At 47.3% G+C, this 22,363-nt stretch overlaps 1 long non-coding RNA gene across 1 annotated transcript; it reads left to right on the top strand.

The window, feature by feature from the left end:
- The first annotated feature begins 1,657 nt into the window (after positions 1-1,657).
- Positions 1,658-18,838, top strand: LOC125440245. The gene is made up of 3 exons (XR_007245656.1): positions 1,658-1,750; positions 12,262-12,333; positions 18,643-18,838. It is a non-coding gene; the product is annotated as an uncharacterized LOC125440245 (long non-coding RNA).
- Positions 18,839-22,363: the final 3,525 nt, after the last annotated feature.

Here is a 22,363-nt window from a genome sequence, read left to right as displayed (position 1 = left end):
CATCCTTTGGCGAGCAAATAAAGTGGGGTTTTGGGGTTGCAGTTTGGCCGGTCTCAAAAAAAAAGTTCTGCCATCACTGTACAGGGCAGTGCAGTTGCCGTGGAAAGCGGAGGTGCTGACATGTAGGTCAGCATCTCAATAAACCCATTTTTATTTTCACTATTCTCGCCGGGGTAAGTTGGGTCCTGTTTCTGTTCCTCTCAAGGCGCTGCTGAGAGCTGGTTGATCTTGGGAAAGAGTAAAAGCTACCCAGGTGCTTGCAACAATTCAGCAGGCTTAATGTTGTAGGACCAGAGACACGAATCCGGTTCAGCATGTAAGAGACTGCTGTTCAGGTGGGGGAGTGGGGTCGAACCAGATGAGAGTCCAACTGCTCTTAACCACTCCACCAGGCTGGTTCTCTGCTGGACCACTTGTTTGAAAAACCGCCTAGGGCGGGGATGTCCAACTCTGTTGCTTCAAATGTTCATGGACTACAATTCCCATCAGCCCCTGGGAATTGTCCTCCATGAACCTCTGATGCACCAGAGTTGGATAATACCTCTGCTCTAGGGTCAGTGGATGTGGGTTGTGACCTAATGGCACACAAAGAGGAAGATGCTTCTCTGCCCGGGCCGCTGTCTTTCCCAGCTTTCATGCTCCCAAAATGAGTCCAGGGAGGCTGATTTCCAAGGTGTAAATGTACTCAAGGGTCATAGAACGGTTAGGAACTTCCTACACACACGTGCCAGTGGTGTATAATGGTTAGAGGAGCAGGCTAGGCCAGTGGTGGCGAACCTATGGCACGGGTGCCAGAGGTGGCACTCAGAGTCCTCTCTGTGGGCAAGCGCAAACAGAGTGCCCCCCCACATCTAGGCTGGTCTGGACCACTGGGCTCGATTACATACTATTGCAAAACCTAAGACCTAGTTTCGTGGAAGCAGTGTAGGGTAACCCTGTGAAGCTTTCGTCAAACCCCACCGATTTTCATGCATAAACTGAAGTGTGATCCTTTACCTGGGAGTAAGTTCGTTGTTGGCTGAAGTGGGGCTCATGGGCGCCTGAGTAAACCCTCCTAGGGTCGTGACTCACCCGCTAAAGAGTTGCACGGTTGCAGCCTTCAAAGCAAAGCCACCGACTACCACCAAGCTTACTCCCAAGTACGCGCACTCCTCGGAGCCAACCGCTTTTTCTAAATTAAAACCTCAGTATTCGGGTTAAAGTGTCGTGTTGGCACTTTGCGATAAACAAGTGGGTTTTGGGTTGCAGTTTGGGCACTCGGTGTCCAAAAGGTTCGCCATCATTGGACTAGGCTCTGGGCAAATTGGATTAATATCTGCACTTGATCATGAAGTTTCACCTGGAGGTTTCGGAATGGGGCCTGGGACAGAGCTCCAGTGTCCCAAAGGCCATCCTGGCCCAAAGCAGCCATTTGGTCCTGGGAATCACCCTCGATCCTGTCAGCGTCTGGACCCCTCAGACGGTGTGGCGTGGGCTCTCCAGGCGCCCCCCCGGGAGGCTGGTGCAACTCCCCTTTGCGCGCACTAGCTGAGCAGCCGACCTGCCGGCTTGGCCACCGTCCACCAGACCTCTCCTCCCCCCCGGCGGCCCCCAGCGCCCCTCGGGGGCTGGCGGGAACGCGCGCCGGGCTGGGTCCCGCGCGCCGCCCCGCCGGGCCCGCCCCCTTCCCCAAGCGCGCGCTCGGGGGGCCGCGCGTGCAGCGGAGCCAGGCCGGCCGAGTTGAGGAGCGGAGCGCTGCGGGATGAGCCGGGTGAGCGCGCGCTCTCGAGGGGTCCGGAGGCGGCCGGGCGGCGGGGATGGGGGGTGTGTGTGCACACCAGTTGGAGGCAGAAGATGCGTGTCCGGGGAAGAGCACGTGGGAATCCGGATTCTAGCAAGTACAAAGGCACCGCGCGGAGGGCGACGTGGGGAGGGGGGGGGGGCGGGTGCCAGGCGCGCCACGTGTGGCTTGGTTCCTCCGGACACAAATGGAAGTTGTCGCAGGCTGGGGAGGGGCTCTCTCAAGTGCCCCCCCCCCCCCCCGCGAGCCTCCGCCCGGGCTTCTCCGCCTTGGCCCGGCATCCCGTGTGCCCAGAAGGGGACCTGCTGGGCGCGGAGCCGGTGGGGGGGGGGGGGATCTCGGGTAAGCTGGGGGGGGGGGGCAGAGGGGAGCGTAATGAGAATCCGAGGAGGGGGCAAGGCGATGCTTAACCGGCTCAGGGAGCGGAGGCAGCCCTTCTCTGGACGCCGTCCTTTGCGGCAGGAGAGCGTGGATCTACTATACCTTCCACCTTTCTCTGCCCCAAGGGAGCTCCTAGGCGGCTTACAAGCCCCTTTCCCCTTCCTCTCCCCACAACAGGTGAGGCAGGTGGGGCTGAGAGAGGTCGGAGAGAACCGGGACTGGCCCAAGGTCACCCAGAAGGCTTCGTGTGTAGGAGCGGGGAGACAAACCCGGTTCTCCAGATTAGAGTCCACCTGTCCTTGACCACCAGCCCACACTAGGTTGCCAACTGCCTAGAGACAGAAAAGGTTGCATCCCTTGAACAGAGAGGCTTATGGGTGGTGGGGCTGCGCAGGTGTTGGCGTGTGGGCTTCTGCCTGGAGAAGTTCCACCTGCTCCTGAAGCCGCAGTTAAAGGGACAGGGCATGATTTTGTGGCCCAGGTGTGTCGGCCGCCTGCAGGTAGCAAAGGTAAGGGTTTGAACCCCTGCTGTGCCAGCTGTGGTCAGGACTGTGGAAGAGGAGCAGGGCTTGCTCTTCTAGGTCAGTTGGAGAGGGTGCCGTGCGGGCGGCGCGCCAGGCCAGGAAGGCAGGCTGGATCTGAAGAAGGGTTTGGATTTATGGATTCCGCCCTAAGCATTTTGGTCCCGGGACCACCAAAGCGGGCAGCAGTCTGCCCCTGAGCTACTGCTGCTCATTTAAGGTTTCTTCCTTCCAAGGCCCACTGTGTATTTTTCCCCAAGTCTGGTGACCAGAACTGAACACCGTGTTCCAAATGTGGTTTCACCAGAGATTTGTAGAAGGGCAGTAGGATAACAGCAATTTTATTATTGATTATTGATTCCTGTGATAATTATGATCACCTTGAGAAGCTGGTAACTTGTTGATTTCGAATACCTTTAATGGCATATAAATAGTTTAACATTAACACTGCAAGATAATAACAGCCTTTACAACTTCTGGCGAGTTAAAATAACACCATTTAAAAATTTAGCCACCGCTTCCAACAGCTCGTAGTTGTGGCTGTTTAAAGGATATATAACCTTCTGTCTATCTGTAATGCCTTCACTTCCATGCAGGAAGGGGATTATGTGCTTCTTCCTATCTAGCTCATAAAAGGGACAACTTGTAACTTGTAAAAGCTCAAGTTCACAAACTATTCTTTGTATTAAAAGTTTCAGATCAGAAGTTCACCAAATGTCAATGGTAGCTTTTAAGGGCCTTGAGGGATATAAATGGATTCTCCTTAGGCAAGCTTATTATTCAGATAACAGCCCAAGAGCAAATTCTCACAAAGGTGATGGAATCTGTTGTATTTCATCTAATGTACGTAGAAGAAGAGTTTGGAGTTATACTCCACTTTTCTCAACTATAAGGAGTCTCAAAGCGGCTTACAAACTCTTTCCCCTCCAGACAGCAGACACCTTGTGAGGCAGGCGAGGGTGAGAAAGTTTGGCAAGAGAAGAAGAAGAGTTGGATTTATATCCCCCCTTTCTCTCCTGCAGGAGACTCAAAGGGGATTACAATCCCCTTGCCCTTCCCCCCTCACAACAAACACCCTGTGAGGTAGGTGGGGCTGAGAGAGCTCCGAGAAGCTGTGACTAGCCCAAGGTCACCCAGCTGGCATATGTGGGAGTGCACAGGCTAATCTGAATTCCCCAGAAAAGCCTCCACAGTTTAAGCGGCAGAGCAGGGAATCAAACCCAGTTCCTCCAGATTAGAGTACACCTGCTCTTAACCACTATGCAACTACTGCTCCAGGTAGATAAATCTGGTTCCCCAGATTAGAGTTCGCTGCTCATGTGGAGGAGTCGGGAGTCAAGCCCAGTTTCAGTTCATGCTCAGGGGAAAGGGGAGGACAGAGAAGCCCCTGTCCCCTTTGCTTGGAGTATGGCTGCTTTAGAACTTGTCAGGGTAGGCTGTGTTAGTCTGCAGCAGAGGCTTTCCTCCCATTGGGCAAAGTGGGCAGTTGCCCAGGGCACCACCTTGTGGTGGGCACCAAAAATGCAAGTTCATTTGTGGGATTTTTTGTATTTTCAGTGTTTTTTCCATTTTTGGCCTGCAGGTTTTTAGGCTAGATTTTTTCTTGAGATTCCTCCTGGTGATATCACCTAGACTCTGGTGAGAGCTTGTTTAGCGGAGTTCAAAGTTATGGACTCCAGTGTTGGGTGCTCCATCCCTCCATTGTTTCCAATGGGAGCTAATAGAAGATGGGGGCTACACCTTTGAGGGTCCATAACTTTGGACCCCCTGAAGCAAACTTCACCAAACCTGGGTGGTATCATCAATGGGGGCTCACAAAGATTCTCGGAGCTCTCTCAGCCCCACCTACCTCACAGGGTGTTTGTTGTGAGGGGGGAAGGGCAAGAGGATTGTAAGCCCCTTTGAGTCTCCTGCAGGAGAGAAAGGGGGGATATAAATCCAAACTCTTCTTCTTCTCTTCTTCTATACAGCTCCTATTGAAAATATTCAGGTTAAAAAAACCCGAATTCAACATTCCTTCAGTGGGTGAGAATGGTGCGGATGGGAGAGAGAATTGCGCCTGCCAGCGCTTTTAGGCATCAGCAGGGCTTGAGAAATTCCAATGGGAGACAGATCCTGCATATGGGGCTGATATAGATCAGCCCCGCATGCAGGATCTGGCCCGCTCCCCCCCTTCCTACCTAAGCCCCGAAGAGGAGAGAGTGATCCTGCATTCAGGGCTGCTCATCCCCACATGCAGGGTTGGGCCATTTCCTCTCCCGCACCTCTTGGTGCTGTCCAATACGCTGGCTACAGGATCTCTTCTGCAGTCCCAGGCTACGTGACTCTCTTTGCGACCTCATTGGCCACCAGGCTACTCTATTCAGAGGGCCTCACCTTTTCACCTCCATTCCTACTATCAGATCCTCTGAAGATGCCAGCCACAGATGCAGGCAAAACGTCAGGAGAGAATGCTGCTAGAACACGGCCAGACAGGCCGGAAACCACACAGCACCCAAATTTCCAGATACATTAAAAAAATCACTCATTGTTACATTGTAAAACACGTCTTAAAAATATGGCAACTGCTTCTGAAATGTCTACATTGGAATTGTTCAGGCTTGGGACGCCAAGATGGCTTTCGGATCTCTCTCTTTCCACCACCCCACTACAAAAGCCAGTAAAGCCGAACTATGTCCCGCTTTATCGGCTCCCAGGTGCTGCCGAATAGTCTGGGTTGTTTTATCAGGAAATTAAAAACTTGAAAAAAATTATAAGGTTTTTATGGTTTTTTTTTTTTTGGCTATTTGCCTTTATCAGATCACTAAGCCACTCGTCTTAATTGGGTGTAAACCACTCCGAGTCCCCATTGGGGGAAAAGGTAAGGTATAAATGAAGTAGAAGAGTTTGGATTTATATCCCCCCTTTCTCTCCTGCAGGAGACTCAAAGGGGCTGACAATCTCCTTGCCCTTCCCCCCTCACAACAAACACCCTGTGAGGTGGGTGGGGCTGAGAGAGAGAGCTCCGAGAAGCTGTGACTAGCCCAAGGTCACCCAGCTGGCGTGTGTGGGAGTGCACAGGCTAACCTGAATTCCCCAGATAAGCCTCCACAGCTCAAGCGGCAGAGCTGGGAATCAAACCTGGTTCCTCCAGATCAGAGTGCACCTGCTCTTAGCCACTACGCCACTGCTGCTCCCATATGTAGATAAATAATTTGGAATTGATACTCTGAGAAATGGGACGCTGCAAACAGGTATTTCTCCAAAACACGTACTCCTGAGGCTGTTTTATGTGGAGGTGGTCTATCTTAGTAGGTGGTCTGGTCTGAGTGGAAGGCATTTGCTAAGGTCTTGAGGCCAGCCTGCATTCCACTCGGTCCTCGTGTTGTGACCACCGTAGCGACCACTTCAGACAGCTCAGTGAAGAGGCGGCTGATGTAACATGGGCCTCGCTGACGCCCACCTGTCCAAAGTCTGGCAGGGCACTGGCATTGTTTTCTGGGAGCATGACGCCCCTGCTAGCTTGGCCCAAGATCAACTTTGGTGGCAGCTTAGAGCTGGGAGGTGACGGTGTGCCTTGCTAAGGGTGACAGGAAACCTCAAACCCAGAGGTGGGATCCAGAAGGTTCTCACAGGTTCCCAAGAGTAGGTTACTAATTATTTGTGTGTGCCGAGAGGGGGTTACTAATGGGTGATTTTGCCACGTTATTGTTGCCTTAGTTACACCCCTCCTCTCAGCAGTAGCGCGCAGAACTCTGGAAGCAGCTCTAGCAGGAGGTGCACCGGCGCAGCATAGCAGCCTGCGCCTTCAAGCGCATTCGCTTTCCCGCCTTCAAGGACTCTGCACAGTGACTGGCGCCCCGCTTACCAGCCCCACCCATCAATGCCCTGCCCCCGGAATGCCCAGCCACGCCCCCGCCGTGCCCCGCCCAGCCCCATTGGCGCTACGCCACAGTTTGAATCCCACCACCAAGGGAACCTGTTACTAAAATTTTTGGATCCCACCACTGCTCAAACCTGCTACTGCTTGGCAGGAAGTGGCAGCCCATCCAGGCTGTTTGCATACAGCTGTACGAGAGCTGGTTTAAAAGACCAGACACCTGAAAACAGGGTACCAAATGGCCAGACATTTTTACTGCCCCTTCTAGAGCTGCCTCCCCAGCCATTTGAGCGCTGGCAGGGAGCATCCTGGCACTCCAGGATAAAGCATGGACTACATGGTTAGCCCCTGCCAGCATGTCCAATTGGCCATGCTGGCAGGGGCTGATGGGAATTGTAGTCCATGACATCTGGAGTGCCAAAGGTTCGCCACCACTGCAACTTGCAGGAAATGGTTACAACACTTTGAAGACTAGCCACATTTGTTTTGGAATGAGCTTTTGCAAGTCACAGCCTATTTCCTCAATTAAATCCATGAATAAAAAACCATACCGGGGAATAGTTTTAATTAATTTATTTATTTTTATGTATTACATTCTGGATTTACTAGGCAGCCTTCCCTCTGGTGGGCTTGGGGTGGCTTGTTCCGCAACATGCCTATAAAATGTAAAATAATCTAAAAATTAAAACATGCCCCTGTTCCCAGAGGTCAGTTGAGTCGGTTGACTCACTAGTCTGCAAAATGTATCCCTGCTTAGAAGGCTCTTCATCGATTCTCACATCCAGAATTGTCACTTATTTTCTGATAAGGCGAAGATTTATTTTTGCTTGTGCAGACCTATGTCCACGTAGGACTCTGGATGTGGCAAAATTTTTGGCGTTGGCTCAGCAGACCTGCTCCAGTTATGTTGTTTAACTATCCTTTTATTGACTGCCTTGCTTTTATTGATCTTAATCTATTTTCTTCTTTTAATCTGTTTATTTATACATTTATTAACTTCTTTGTTTATGCCAATAAAGGTATTGAATTGAATTAAAACATTCCAATAAATACATTCCAATACATTACAACTACTTTGTGCTGATGGCAAAGATAGAGGGGTAGAATAAACTCAATAACAGCCAGGTGGGAAAATAGAAAGGTCGCAAGGGAGAGGCCCGATGGTACTATGGGTTCCCCAACCAAAACCTGCCCCAATTAACCTGGTGGAACAGCTTTGTGTTACAGCCCTGCGGAACACAAGGGCTCTGAGTTTTTGTTAGATTGGTGCAGCCCATCTCATGCTCAGATGATTCATGATTCCCATCAGTCCCTGCCAGCATGGCCAATTGGCAGGGGCTGGTGGGAATCGTAGTCCATGAACATCTGGGGCGCCAGAGTTGGACACCCCTGCGCTAGACGGAGCGTTCCGCAAGACTTGGGCTAACCGAACTTATGGGGAAGTTTGGGGAGGGGGGAACAGAGCGAAGCTTCGTGCAAATTACATCTTGTGTCTTTCCGCGTGACTGAACGCTGATGAGGAAAGGGGAAATGTGAGTTCAGTTGTGAAACCACATAATTATCCATTACACATACTGGATGGTGGTCAGAGATTCAGGCAGATAAGCAAAATGAAATTCAATTCAATGAAAATTAATTAGCATTGGTTGTCGATCAGTAAAGTTGTCGAGGAGTAAGACCTATTAAGAACAGCTAGTTTATTTTTGTAAAGAGCAAGTCTGGTAATGCTGTTCAGTTAGATAGTCCCCTAGGAGAAGAAGTGGTTCATGCCGTCCAGTGAGGAGTTTTGTGCTGTGTGCCTTGGCTGCCAAACAGATATTCTGCCCGTGTTCATAGTCTTCACAGCTCATTAAACTTTGTTGTGGTAGGCCTGGTCCTTTGCTAGAATGCACGAGGAGGGTACTTTCACTTGCTACCTTGAGGAAGGTGTGGGGACACCTACTTCACGCCTATCATGACGCTTGGGTAAGGGAGTGATGACTTTTTCCACCATCAGATTTGGCTGTGAGTTTGCTGTGGTTCCTGCTAAATTCTGTGCATGCTTTTAAATCTGAATGCTTTCAATAGATGCAATTCAGGTAGTGTTTTAGGCTGTTTTGACTCCTGCTAATTGGGCTTGTTGGCTGCCGTAACATCCTCGCAGAGCTGGTTGTTGTATATCCACCACCTTGGGAGAAAGTGGGATAAAAATGCTCTCAATGAATGAATTACTGGAGCGTTTCTGTCCACCGAGCTCCCAGTGGGGATCCGGCAGCGTCTTGGGCGGAAGGCATAAAAGGGATTGTTTGGCTGTCCTCCTTACAACTAATTGGGGCTAGTTGTTGATGGAAGCTTTATGTGTAAAAAGTCAGTGATTTAAAAGGAAAATCAGATTTTTAAATTTAAGTCTTTAAAGAAATAAATTGCATTTTTGAAGAAAAGTCTATCTAAACAGTTTTCTGTGTAAGATGCACTGTGGTCGAAAGGTTATTCATCAGGAAATAAGGTTTAGTTTTTTTATTGTGTAGCACACAATAAACTGTCAGAACTGTATTTGTGTCTGCAGAGGTAACATGCCTGTTCTTTATAGCAACAATTTTATAAGTTAAACATGCAGAGTTGAGAAAAAGACCTTAAGTCCATTGTTCTTCTGCAAATCGATGTACACTGAATCAACCCCTGACCTCTTAAGTGCTAAGCTTCAGGAGGTTTAGTGAATACAAGATAGTTCAGAGTGCAATAGATCTGCACAAGGTGCTAAGTGTGAGGAGGGAGGGACAAGCGGTAAAAATGAATTGGAACCTTATGAGCACCTCCCAATAATTATGTACATGTTTTCTAATCGTATAACCAAATCAGTTTATTTAGATAACTGTAACACTAATCTGGAAAGCTATTATTCTAAAAATGAAACCTTCATTGGGTTGTATATATACCAGCAAGAATGAGTCTTTCTGTAGAGAACCGTGATTTAAATCTACTCTTCCTGACAAGTGGTTCAAATCGTCGTTTAAATTGATTTGATTTAAATTAAATCCGCCCTGTGTGAAATGCATCGCTACTTTGAGACAACTGCCTGGAGTGACATCCATTTCACGGTACATGTTGCCTAGTTTCTCCCATTTCACAAAATCTCCATTCTAGAACCCAGATTTCTATCCAATTAGAGCAAAAGGCTCTCCTTTTAGTTTGGTATTTTTTTGCAATACTTTTCCATCGGCCATTACTAAAGTGGGTCAAGCTACTCATCTATCCCTCTCCAGGATCGGGTCTGTCCACACTGTAAAAACCAAGTGGAGACTCTTGCTCCCATTATACTTGACTGTCCGAGATATGTGGGTATTAGGAATTTCTCTCCTGGGCTGGTCTTAGACAAACCTTGAAAGAGACTCTGTCAACTCTGTTGTGGAGCTTTTGTGAAATAACACAGAGGCCCTGCTCTTGGAAAAAGTAGCAAAATTTCTTTTATGAGTGACAGAATTTTCTAAGTAACGTCCAATGCTAGATACAGTTTATCTGTCTGTGTTTTGAATGTACTTTTGATCTGTACTTCAGAAATGTCTGTAATGTTCTGGAGCCTATTTTAATATGCCTAATAAAGGTTGTTGTATTGTATTGTATTTTTTTTTAGCAAGACAAAAGCTAAAATTTCCATACTTCCCTTGGAAATGGATTTCTCAAGGTTGTACCCAGTATGTTAAGGAATAACAATTAACAGTATATTAAGGAATAACAAATCCATTAGATGTTGTTCGTTTCCTTTAAAAATATACAAAAGGGTTATGCACAGTGCCTGCTACTGAAGGCTTTTCACAAAACGTAGCTTGTATGTGTGTGTTCGAAGTTATTGAGGCTGGTGGCAAATTACACCTCCTAGGCTGTTCTGCGGGAGGTCTCCTCCCCAGCACACAGCGGCCCTAACTCCAGCCTACACCCTGTGGTGCTTTTTAAACAGAGTTTGGCTGTGATCCTCACTGCTCTGAGGTAAACATAACATGTCACAACAGTCTGTGCTGATCTTGGCATGTCCAGTATTTATCTGGTAACCCGAGGGATTAGCCTTGTTAACAGAGCTTGATCACTCATAAGGAGGCATTTGTGTGTCAGGATAAAGCCCAGTCCCACAACCCTGCTCATTGCAACTTAAATCTGAGTGACTTTTTTGTGATGCACAATTAAAATACAAACTGGAGCTAGGAAGAGGCTCTCCCATAGATGTTCTGGCAAAATAGAGAATGACATAAAATTTGCATAAATTACTGTTGAACCGTTTTTAGACGTCTGCTCATCCCCACGTCATGTAAATGATTTTTGCTAGAAACAGCACCTGCTCATTTCCTGTTTCCAAAATTTTTATTGTGCCTTTCCATCAGTGAGGAGGATCTTCCTAGTGGTAAACCATGATAACACCAGTCTTCTTCTTCTTCTTCTTCTTCTTCTTCTTCTTCTTCTTCTTCTTCTTCTTCTTCTTCTTCTTCTTCTTCTTCTTCTTCTTCTTCTTCTTCTTCTCTCTCTCTCTTCTTCTCTTCTCTTCTTTCTCTTCTTCTTCTGCTTCTTCCTCTTCTTCTGCTTCACCTTCTGCTCCTTCTCCTTCTTCTCTTCTTCTTCTTCTTCTTCTTCTTCTTCTTCTTCTTCTTCTTCTTCTTCTTCTTCTTCTTCTTCTTCTTCTTCTGCTGCTGCTGCTGCTGCTGCTGCTGCTTCCTCCACTGTTCCTTTCTTTGTTCACCAAAAACTGGCTAAGGAAAACTGTTCTTTAACGGGCATGGTAAGGTTGAAATAGTTAGGCAGGGAGATCCAGTGTTTCTCTGCCATAAGAAAGGGCCTGCCTGCTGTTTCCTCCTCCTCATTTTGGATGGTGAGGGGCAAACCGAGGGACTTCCCAAGCAGATTTTATTGCAAAGGCAGGATTATCTGGGAGTAACCATTTCCTAAAAATATCTTGGATGTAAGGCTGGATTTAGCAAATGTATATTTGTCTGCCTGTGTTTAAAACATTTCTGTGCTGCATTTCTACCCAGATAGGCTCCAGAAATTAAAACAGCAGATAAAATATTTATACAATTTGATAAAAATGTGTAAACATACAAACATGCGCCCACCACCGCATTTCCTTACAGTTTTGATCCTTCTCCCCCCCCCCCCCACACATATAATAAATCAGAGTCTCCTGCTTCCCCAATCATTTGAAGTTTTCTAGGTGGTAATCGGATCGACACGATGTTTCATGTCTCACTCTGCAGCGCCCTCCTAGGGAGCACTTTATAAATAATAACTGAGTGTCTGACTTGATACCAGTTTGAAAAATCATGATCCAAGTTGCAAGCCAGTTGCCAGTTTGAACATCTGGAGAGCCACAGGTTGCAGACCCCTTTCTTAAAGGTTAATACCTCCCGGCTTCAATGGAATGTTCCATACATCTCTTCCTCCTTCTTTTTAAAAGAGTGAATGGTTTCGGGAGGGACCTATATGAAGACAAGTGGAATACAGCTGTCGCCTTTTACAATTTCCTAAAGGGAGATAAACTTTGAAAAATGGCAAGGTATCACCTGCAGATTTCTACTTTGTTATGAAAAAAAAATCTAGATGTGGGGTTATCCATGAATAGATTGCCTGTTTAAAATACCGATTTTACACAACCACTTTTCCCTAGCTGATCATGCAGACTTTGATGTTAACGATTGATTTTTTTTTACACAAATGAGAAGAAATGCTAATTTGCCGCCCCCTTGTTTTCCTTTCAGTGATTTTGTGTGAGGTGAAGCAACAGTGTCTTTTTCATGCCATGAAACTCTTGAAACAGCCGTGTCGGCCAGGTGAGTAGAATTCTGCACACGTTTACATCAGAAGTGGAGTTACGTCAGAGTTGAAGATTATGCTGCTTTTTTTGGCAAATGCTCTGAATGGATAACCGTTCATTCTGAATGAATTTGAATTCCACTTCAAAGAAGCCAGGACCACAGCTAAGCTTAGTTTGTTCCCCACGTGGAGAGAGCCTTGTCTCATGTAGTTGAACAGTTTCAGGGGTCTGCAACCTGCGGCTCTCCAATTGGCCACACTGGCAGGGGCTGATGGGATTTGTAGTCCATGAACATCTGGAGAGCCGCAGGTTGCAGACCCTGCAGTAGGTAATATTAAATATTACAATGGTTGTATTGTCGAAGGCTTTCTAATGTCGGGATGAGGTTAGAGGGAGCCAGTAGAGCAGCATTCTTCTGAGCAAGTTGCCAGAGTTTGTGGCTGGCATCTTCAGAGGATCTGATGGTAGGAGTGGAAAGCATGGGAGAGAGACAGGATTGGGGCAGTGGCTCTGAGAGCAGCCGCCAAAGAAGTCCCAGGCTACGACTCCTTTTATGACTCACATACCAGGCTACTCTTATTCAGAGGGCCTCACCTTGACTCCTCCATTCCTACTATCAGATCCTTCAAGATGCTGTGCCACAGATGCAGTATGAACATCAGGAAAGAATGCCATACAGCCCTCGCTGAAACCACACAGCACCTCATTACAATGGTTATTTAATAGGCCATTCTTGAACTATGGCATCCAAAATAACATTGACAGACCTTTGGTGGTGGAATGAAAACGTCCTCTCTCCTCTCACGCTGCATTTGCTTGAATTACCTGAACTGCCGTTCTGGTTCGCAGTGGTGATGCTCTGGGAATTATGGGAAGGGGAAACGTGGTGTCTGCAGTAGAAGGGACAGTAGGGTGAAGGTCGCTCTTTTGTTCTGCAGGCAGGAGTGGCTCTCCAGTAAAATGGAAGCCTTTCGATCCAACCCATATTTATGAAATAAATAACTCTTCTCATTCTCTGTCCTTGTCAAAGGGTCTGTTAGAAAGAGAGGATGCCAGAAGCTGATTTGAGGGATTGTAAAAGAAGCGTAGCGCTGTAATTTTGAAAGCTTTGGCTTTTCCTGATCTTTCAGGAGACCATGAGGTTGTGTTTATAAAATGAGGTACTGACGGTGGACTGAAGGTACTTCCCATCTAACCCAAGAAGAACTGGTCTCTAGTCTGGAAGTAAAAAATTAGGTCTTCAATGGTCACACTCAATCATGGCCAAGAAGCAGACTTCAGGGCAGAGCTATTCGGTAAAGGGATTTGGCTATGCAGACAGATGCAGATTGATTGATAGCGGGCCCAATTAAAACTTTTAATGGACAAATTTGAAAACACACAAAAAACACACAGCATGAGTGGCTAAGAGTAGTAGAGCCTGGATCTGAGGGATCTCAGGTTTGATTCTTATTTCCAAAGGAAAGATAGGAGATTGGGGCTCAGATAGCCTGTGCACTCCACATTACACAGCTGGGGATCTTTGGGCTGTCACAGCCGGAGCCACCATCTACCTCACAGGGGTGCTTGCTGTGAGGGGAGGGCAAGGAGATTGTCAGTTCCCTTGGAGTCTCCCAGGAGAGCAGTGTGTGACAGCAAATCCAAACTCCTTCTTCTTCTTCAGGTGGCAGGTTATCACCTCTCTGCATAAGCCCTCTTTCTCTCCACAGAAAACCAGTGCCTCATGTCACTCACGCACCTGTGCCAGTATACAGTCCTGAACCCTCTTCTTGTGCTTTGGGCTTCCACTGTCGAAATGCACAGATTTTTTGATGGACAAACCATCTGAAACACATTCCCTGTATCGGGCAAAAAATTTGGATCAATTATTTTAGGAAAAAAAAGATACGTTGTTCTCTCTGGAAACTAGAATATCAGAATAGAAGAAGAGTTTGATTTATATCCCTCCTTCTCTCCTGCAGGAGACTCAGTGGGCCATAATCTCTGCCTCCCCCACACCCACAAACATCCTGTGAGAGGGGATGAGAGAGCTCCGAAGAACTGTAACTAGCCCTAGGTCACCCAGCTGGCCTGTGTGGGAGTCCACAGGCTAATCTGAATTCCCCAGATAAGCCTCCACAGGTCAAGCGGCAGAGCGGGGAATCAAACCTGGTTCCTCCAGATTGGGTCCCTTGTATCCAATGACTCAGGTTCACTTAGTTTCCACGCAGCTTGTATACCCAGTCATATCTGGCAGAAATACTTCCTTGATGTTTTTAATGAGACCCTTCATTTTCCTAATTTGCATGTTTCTGCCTACATAAACGACAGTCCAGAGTGCCCCTGTCTGTGCAGGAAGAAGTGGAAATTGTGGCTAAATTAAAGGACCACAGGCTCCAGGACCCGAATGGTTCCCCCAGAGTTATTTAAGAACTTGTTGACTATGGTCCTCGGTACTAGCAGCTCTTTACATCCTAATCAAACAGCTCTTGTACCACTGACAACTACGCGATTATAATTCTGTTCAAAAGGAGATTTTTTGCCCCTTCCACCATCATCAGCCCCGATTAGTTTATTGAGGCCCTCTGAATAGAGTAGCCTGGTATGTGAGTCACAAAGAAGTCCCAGGCTACAGACTTCTTTGTGACTCACATACCAGGCTACTCTATTCAGAGGGCCTCACCTTTTGACCTCCATTCCTACTATCAGATCCTCTGAAGATGCCAGCCACAGATGCAGGCGAAACATCAGGAAAGAATGCTGCTAGAACACGGCCATACAGCCCGGAAACCACACAGCACCTCATTACAATGGTTATTTAATAGGCCATTCTGGAACTATGGGTGGGATCCAAAATAACATTGACAGACCTTTGGTGGTGGAATGAAAACGTCCTCTCTCCTCTCACGCTGCATTTGCTTGAATTACCTGAACTGCCGTTCTGGTCGGTGAGTGGTGATGCTCTGGAATTATGGGAAGGGGAAAACGTGGGTGTCTGCAGTAGAAGGGACAGTAGGTGAAGGTCGCCCTTTTGTTCTGCAGGCAGGAGTGCCTTCCAGTGGGGGGAAACAGTCTTTCGATCCAACCCATATTTATGAAATAAATAACTCTTCTCATTCTCTGTCCTTGTCAAAGGGTCTGTTAGAAAGAGAGGATGCCAGAAGCTGATTTGAGGGATTGTAAAAGAAGCGTAGCGCTGTAATTTTGAAAGCTTTGGCTTTTCCTGATCTTTCAGGAGACCATGAGGTTGTGCTTCAGGCAAAATGGAGGTACTGACGGGTGGACTGAAGGCACTTTCCCATCTAACCCAAGAACTGGTCTCTAGTCTGGAAGTAAAAAATTAGGTCTTCAATGGTCACACTCAATCATGGCCAAGAAGCAGACTTCAGGGCAGAGCTATTCGGTAAAGGGATTTGGCTATGCAGACAGATGCAGATTGATTGATAGCGGGCCCAATTAAAACTTTTAATGGACAAATTTGAAAACACACAAAAAACACACAGTGGCGTAGTGGCTAAGAGCAGGTGCACTCTGATCTGGAGGACCCAGGTTTGATTCCCAGCTCTGCTGCTTGAGTTGTGGAGGCTTATCTGGGGAATTCAGATTAGCCTGTGCACTCCCACACTCACCAGCTGGGTGACCTTGGGCTAGTCACAGCTTCTCGGAGCTCTCTCAGCCCCACCTACCTCACAGGGTGTTTGTTGTGAGGGGGGAAGGGCAAGGAGATTGTCAGCCCCTTTGAGTCTCCTACAGGAGAGAAAGGGGGGATATAAATCCAAACTCTTCTTCTTCTTCTCTTCAGGCAGGTTATCACCTCTGGCATATGCCCCTTCTTTCTCTCTCCACAGAAAACCAGTGCCTCATGTCAATTACGCACCTGTTAGTATATGTCCTGGAACCTCTTCTGTGCTTTGGGCTTCCACTGTCGAAATGCACAGATTTTTTGATGGACAAACCATCTGAAACACATTCCCTGTATCGCAAAAATTTGACCGTAATTATTTTAGAAAAAAAAAAGATACGTGTTCTCTGAAATCTTAGAATAGAATAGAAGAAGAGTTTGGATTTATATCCCCCCTTTCTCTCCTGCAGGAGACTCAAAGGGGCTTACAATCTCCTTGCCCTCCCCCCCCCACACGACAAACATCCTGTGAGGTGGGTGGGGGGATGAGAGAGCTCCGAAGAACTGTAACTAGCCCTAGGTCACCCAGCTGGCCTGTGTGGGAGTCCACAGGCTAATCTGAATTCCCCAGATAAGCCTCCACAGGTCAAGCGGCAGAGCGGGGAATCAAACCTGGTTCCTCCAGATTGGAATGCACCTGTTGCATTTCTTCTCATTGAGAGTGAGTCGGCTGAAGCTGAATCCATCAAAGACTGTGGCTGGGTCAGATGGACTTTTGCCTGCCTACGCTGGACGGCGAGGCCTTACATCTAGCCTCGTGTGTCTGTAGCCTGGGAGTGACTCCAGACCCAGTGTTATCACTGGAGACCCAGGTCACCCAGGCGGCCCGAGTGGCTTTTTCTCATCTGCGGCAGGCACGGCAACCTCTCCCACTCTGATTTGGCCACAGTGATCCATGCAATGGTCGCCTCCAGATTGGATTACTGTAACTCGCTTTTTGCTGGCCTGCCTTTGGCTGTGATCCGGAAACTTAAACTCGTCCAGCATCCTTTCAGAAGCATCCAGCTGGGACTGGATTACACCGGTCCTGTACTAGCTTCACTGGCTGCCGATTGAATTCCGGATCATGTTCAAAGTTCTCCCAAAGTTCTCCCAAAGTTCTCATGTTCAAAGAGCTCCCGAAGGCACCTGGTGGGCCACTGCGAGTAGCAGAGAGCTGGACTAGATGGACTCTGGTCTGATCCAGCTGGCTTGTTCTTATGTTCTTATGTTCTGGTTTTGACCTTTAAGGCTTTGAGCGGTCTTGGGCCCGCATACCTGAGGGACTGCGTCTCCCCATACTGCCCCACCAAGTCCCGCCGCTTGTCGGAGGAGCACCTATTAGAGGTCCCCGGTCCCAAAAGCATCCACTTGCCTCTATGAGAGCCAGGGCTTTTACAGCCCTGGCCCCCATTTGGTGGAGCAGGCTTCCGAGAGATTAGGCCCCTGCCGGACTTGCAGGACTTCCACAGGGCCTGTAAAACGACCCTGTTCGCCCAAGCTTTCCCATCTGGCCAGCTGGGGAGACTGTAAATATGCCATCTATTGCCTCGACCTCTCACGGGTTTCGTGGGAGAGGGGTGGGTGGGTTTGCTGCCATCTGTTTTTATCTGTTTTATCTAGTTGTATGGAAGATCAGACTGTACGACCAGGAATACCAATCTCTCCTGAGTGCTGCACAAAGCTCCTGTTCCCTCTATACTTTGGGATCACACCCCCGAAATCTAGCCCTGCTGTATATTTAGAACAGCTTCTTAATTATAAGTGCAGATGGGTCATGACCAGACCAAGGTGCAACTCATTCCCCTCTGTCTATCTTCAAGGTAGTTTCCTTAACATCCCACAAAGTGAGCGCTGTTGTCGGTACTGTCCCAACACTATGGACTCAATCCCTTATATCCTTCTTTACTGTTCGAGGTATAATGATATTAGAACTGATCTGGGAGCTTTACTACCTCTAGAATTTATGTTTCTCTCAGACAAACTAAAAATGTCTAAGCTATTGAATAGCCCTAATGTAGAAATTTCTGAAGCAGTTGCTACATTTTTAATCCATGTTCTACATGATATATAACAATGATCCTGTTTTTGTACTTGGAATGTAGGGTACTTCTGGTTTATGCCTAATAAAGGTTTTTGGATTGGATTGGATTAGTTGTATGGACCTTTTTACTGGATTTATATTGATGTTATATTGTTGGTCCTCTTGTTGTACACTGCCCTGAGCCCTTCGGGGGAGGGCGGGGTATAAATGCCAAGAAATAAAGAATAAAATAAAATAATTATGTTCAGCACAGCAGACATGGGCCATAGAGTGCGGGGATCCACGCATGCACAAAGTAAATTTCCAATCTAAGCATTTGGAGTTGTGTGCATGAAACTGTAAGCATAACTCGTCTCATACCATTCTGAGCGGGGCAAATATTTACTTCTTAATGCTATTTCTTTCTGCTTCCGTTTCAAAATTCTGGGACTTTTGTAAGCCGTTCCCCCTTTTTCCTCTCCACTCCCATTTGAATAAAATACAGTTTCTTTCCAACGCATTGCACAGGAATGATGGCCTGTGCCGGCAGGGATGTGTTCAGATGCCACGAAAGGTGGCATGCATTTCACACTGTTGCCATTCCCCCTCATGGGGTGAGATCGTTCTTACTAAACAGCTGTTTTCCCCCTTCTGTTTGCCAGAGATGGAGCACTGACTGAATCGTGTGAAGGCCCGCCAGAGAGCTTCCCGACGTGAACCTACGCTCAGGAGTCAGGAAAGGATTGCAGAGACAGCTCTATTCCCCTTGACAGATCTGTCTGCAGCCACCGACGCAATCGTTCATGTACTGAAGACTGATACCCCACCTCCCCTTCTACCTCATTTTATGAATTTCTGTCAGCCATGGCTGCAAAACTCTGTTTGCTGCTCCTGTTTCTGCTCTGTGGGAGTACGTTTTCCAAAGTGCAGCCTTTATACGAACCGCCTTCTGACACTTTGGATTTTGGGTACGTCCCTGCAAGGATATACGATACCAACACGTATCACGAACCTGGCGCGATGGGGGTTTTGTTTCGAGTGGTTCATTCTTTCCTCTACTTAGTGCAACCAAACTATTTTCCTCAAGGTAAGCAGCTCACGGTCCACTGTGCTGAAGCGTGTGTTGTTTTAGAGACCAGTTGGGCAGGGCAGAGGCTCTGTGGTGTGTGTCCGTGTGTTCTGTGCCAAACTGTTTTTTTTTCTGGCGTTGGGAATCTGACAATGTGTTCTTTGTTACCACAGTTCACGTTCTAGATGTCTTAAGTGTGTGAGCCACATTTCCTTTTAGGCACTCTTCACGATTTGGATCTAGGGCAGCGTGTTTCGAATTTCCTAAACACTGGGAGGCCTTCCCAGCTTCCTTCAATTTTCGGAGATGTTACTGCACCAAACCAATCCTCTCTTTGGGCATATGGAGTTTCCTGTGCACGGAAGGATGGACCTTCTCAGGGATTAGGCTAAAGTTTAGGAAGGATGGATCAGAATCTTAGTGGTAGAAGCCAAGAACATATTTTTGGTTTCTAGAATGTGTGATCCAGCTGCTCCTACTACACCGCGCTTACTGTGTTCAGCCTTAAGCTGTGATATTATTATTATTATTATTTTGATACAAAAACAGTTATACACAGCAAACAAGATCAATATGCTGGATTTTGTATTACATTACATGTTGTTGTTGTTGTTGTTGTTATTGTTGTTGTTGTTGTTATTGTTGTTGTTGTTGTATTACATATTACATATTATACATATTATTATTATTACACATATTACATATACATGTGTGTGTGTATTATTGTGTGTGTATTATTATTATTATTGTAGATCTTTAGCTGGTTGTTGGTCTTCATTACAATTCAAGGCTCACCCAGAGGCCTCGGAAGTTGTAATGTATCGGTGTAGTATTTGTGCGGATCCCAGCAGGGCTGCCTTCTGAATTTGACAGATGTTAATTTTGTCAATTCGAAAATGTTTTAAGTGCTGCCCTAGTGTTTTTGGGATGGCGCCCAGCGTGCCGATTACCACTGGGACGACCTCAGCTGGTTTGTGCCATAGACGCTGAAGCTCGATGATATTATCATCATCATCATCGTTGTTGTTGTTGTTGTTGTTGTTTAGAATTAATTAACCGCCCACCCCCAAAGGGCTGTGGGTGGTGTACAACAAAACAATAAGGAAGACAATAATACACATTAATTAATTAATTAATTAAAATTCATACCTTAAACTCTATAAAACACCGAAGCAGCATTACATATCCAGTCAATACTAGTGGTGGTGGCGCCCAATCCCAAGGCTGGAAGGGGACAGGCAGGGCTGAGTAGATGTTATATCGACTATGCCAATGGTATAGCATGCAACTTGGGGGCATCCGAGGAGGGAAATCCGCGGCCGGCCTCCCCAAAGGCCCGTGTGCTCTTGTGGAGGGCCCTGGTCAGCCCCTCCAGGTATGCATCTACTGGGCTTTGCCAGGGTTGCTCCTTGGACCCTTCTCTGTGTACGGAAGTGTGAAAAATCATTTGGGTTATAAAAAATTGTCCTTTCCCCTCACCCCTGGCTGCTTCTGTGTGTGGCCGGGGGGGGGGGGGCGGCTCTGGGTTGAGAAATGCATGGAGATTGTGAGGATTGAGCCTGGGGAGTGGAGGAACCTCCGGGGGGTGTAATGCCCCTGAGTCCAGCCATTTTCTACAGGGGAGCTGATATCTGTAACCTGGAGTCCAGTTGTACCGGGAGACCTCCAGGCAACACCTGGAGACTACCTTACCTGTTTGCTCGAATTATTTTCATCTTTTTTTTCTCCTGGCTATTGGCGATCAGAGGGTTACCCTGTCCGTAGTTAAATGCATTCTTTCTTGTGAGCTTGTATGTATCATCTAAACCAGGGGTGTCCAACTCTGATGCTGCAGATGTTCATGGACTACAATTCCCATCAGCCCCTGCTGGCATAGCCAATTGACCATGCCAGCAGGGGCTGATGGGAAATTGTAGTCCATGGACATCTGCAGCACCAGAGTTGGATGCCCCTGATCTAAAACCAGGGATGTATCACTGAGACTAGGGGAGAGGTTAACCTCTCTCAGTTGGGTATTGATGGTGAGAATGGGGTGTTTGTGAGAACGTGGTGTTTGCGGTCTGTAAGGACTCTATCCCCCAAGCAGAGTTCTTCATCCAGAACATTACTGTTTTTGAGGCTTTGTCCTTGACACTGGGTGCAGATGGTCGTATCGTGGGACATCAGCATGGCTGTGGGGTTCATTTGTGCCTGCTTGCGTAGCTAAGAATGGGTGGGAAGTAATTTTAAAGAATAGATGTGTCTCCATGCGAAGGCATGGCAACAGCCCGGATTGTTTCTGTGGGCTCCACCTGCTGCCTACAGGAATGTATGTGAACGCAGAAACAGGAAAACGGGTTCCTTTATCCGAGCTGCAACTCTTTATACGTTTGCTGTGCAGAAGGGGCCTGAGTGTTGTAGGTTCTAGTCCAGTGACGGTGAACCTTTTTGAGACTGAGTGCCCAAATTGCAACCCAACACCCACTTATTTATCGCAAAGTGCCAACACGGCAATTTAACCTGAATACTGAGGTTTTAGTTTAGGGAAAACGGTTGGCTCTGAGGCGTGCGTTACTCGGGAGTAAGCTTAGTCATATTCGGTGGCTTTGCTTTGAAGCAACCATGCAATTCTTCCAATGGGTGAATCATGACCCTAGGAGGGTTTACTCAGAAGCAAGCCCCATTGCCAGCAACCGAGCTTACTCCCAGGTAAAGGATCACGCTTTAGTTCTTCGCATGAAAATCAGTGGGGTTTAACAGCACTTAACAGGGTTACCTACACTGCTTCCCCAAAACTAGGTCTTAGGTTTAATGCTAATAATAATAATAATTTAATGCTAATAATCGAGCCCAGTCACCCAGGCTAGATGTGTGTGTGTGTGTGGGGCGGGGGACTCTGTGTGTGCCCACAGAGAGGGCTCTGGGTGCCACCTCTGGCACCCGTGATATAGGTTCGCCACCACTGTTCTAGTCTGTTGAATTTCTCTACTATTAATGTATTGTGGCAGGCCATCACGGCCGGAATCGACTGACTGTTGTGGGTTTTCTGGGCTGCATGGCCGTGGACCGGTACTACCAGATCACGCCATACATCCCAGAAAACCCACAAAAGCCAGTTCCCCGGTATACTTTGAATGTTTTTCTTTAGGGCTAGCCAATGGGCATCTTGGTGACCTCTGACCCCAAAACCAAATGGATCAGGTGATTTAATATTGTTTAGTTGGCTAATCCCATAATCTGTCCAGCCATATGTTGCTCTGTTGATGTTGATGTATATAGCTAATTGGGTGTGTGTGTGTGTGTTACTGCTTTCTGAATAGCTTGAAATACAGCTG

This window comes from Sphaerodactylus townsendi, linkage group LG10, assembly GCF_021028975.2.
Source record: "Sphaerodactylus townsendi isolate TG3544 linkage group LG10, MPM_Stown_v2.3, whole genome shotgun sequence".
Lineage (NCBI taxonomy): Eukaryota > Metazoa > Chordata > Lepidosauria > Squamata > Sphaerodactylidae > Sphaerodactylus > Sphaerodactylus townsendi.
This window is presented reverse-complemented; position numbering and strand designations above follow the sequence as displayed.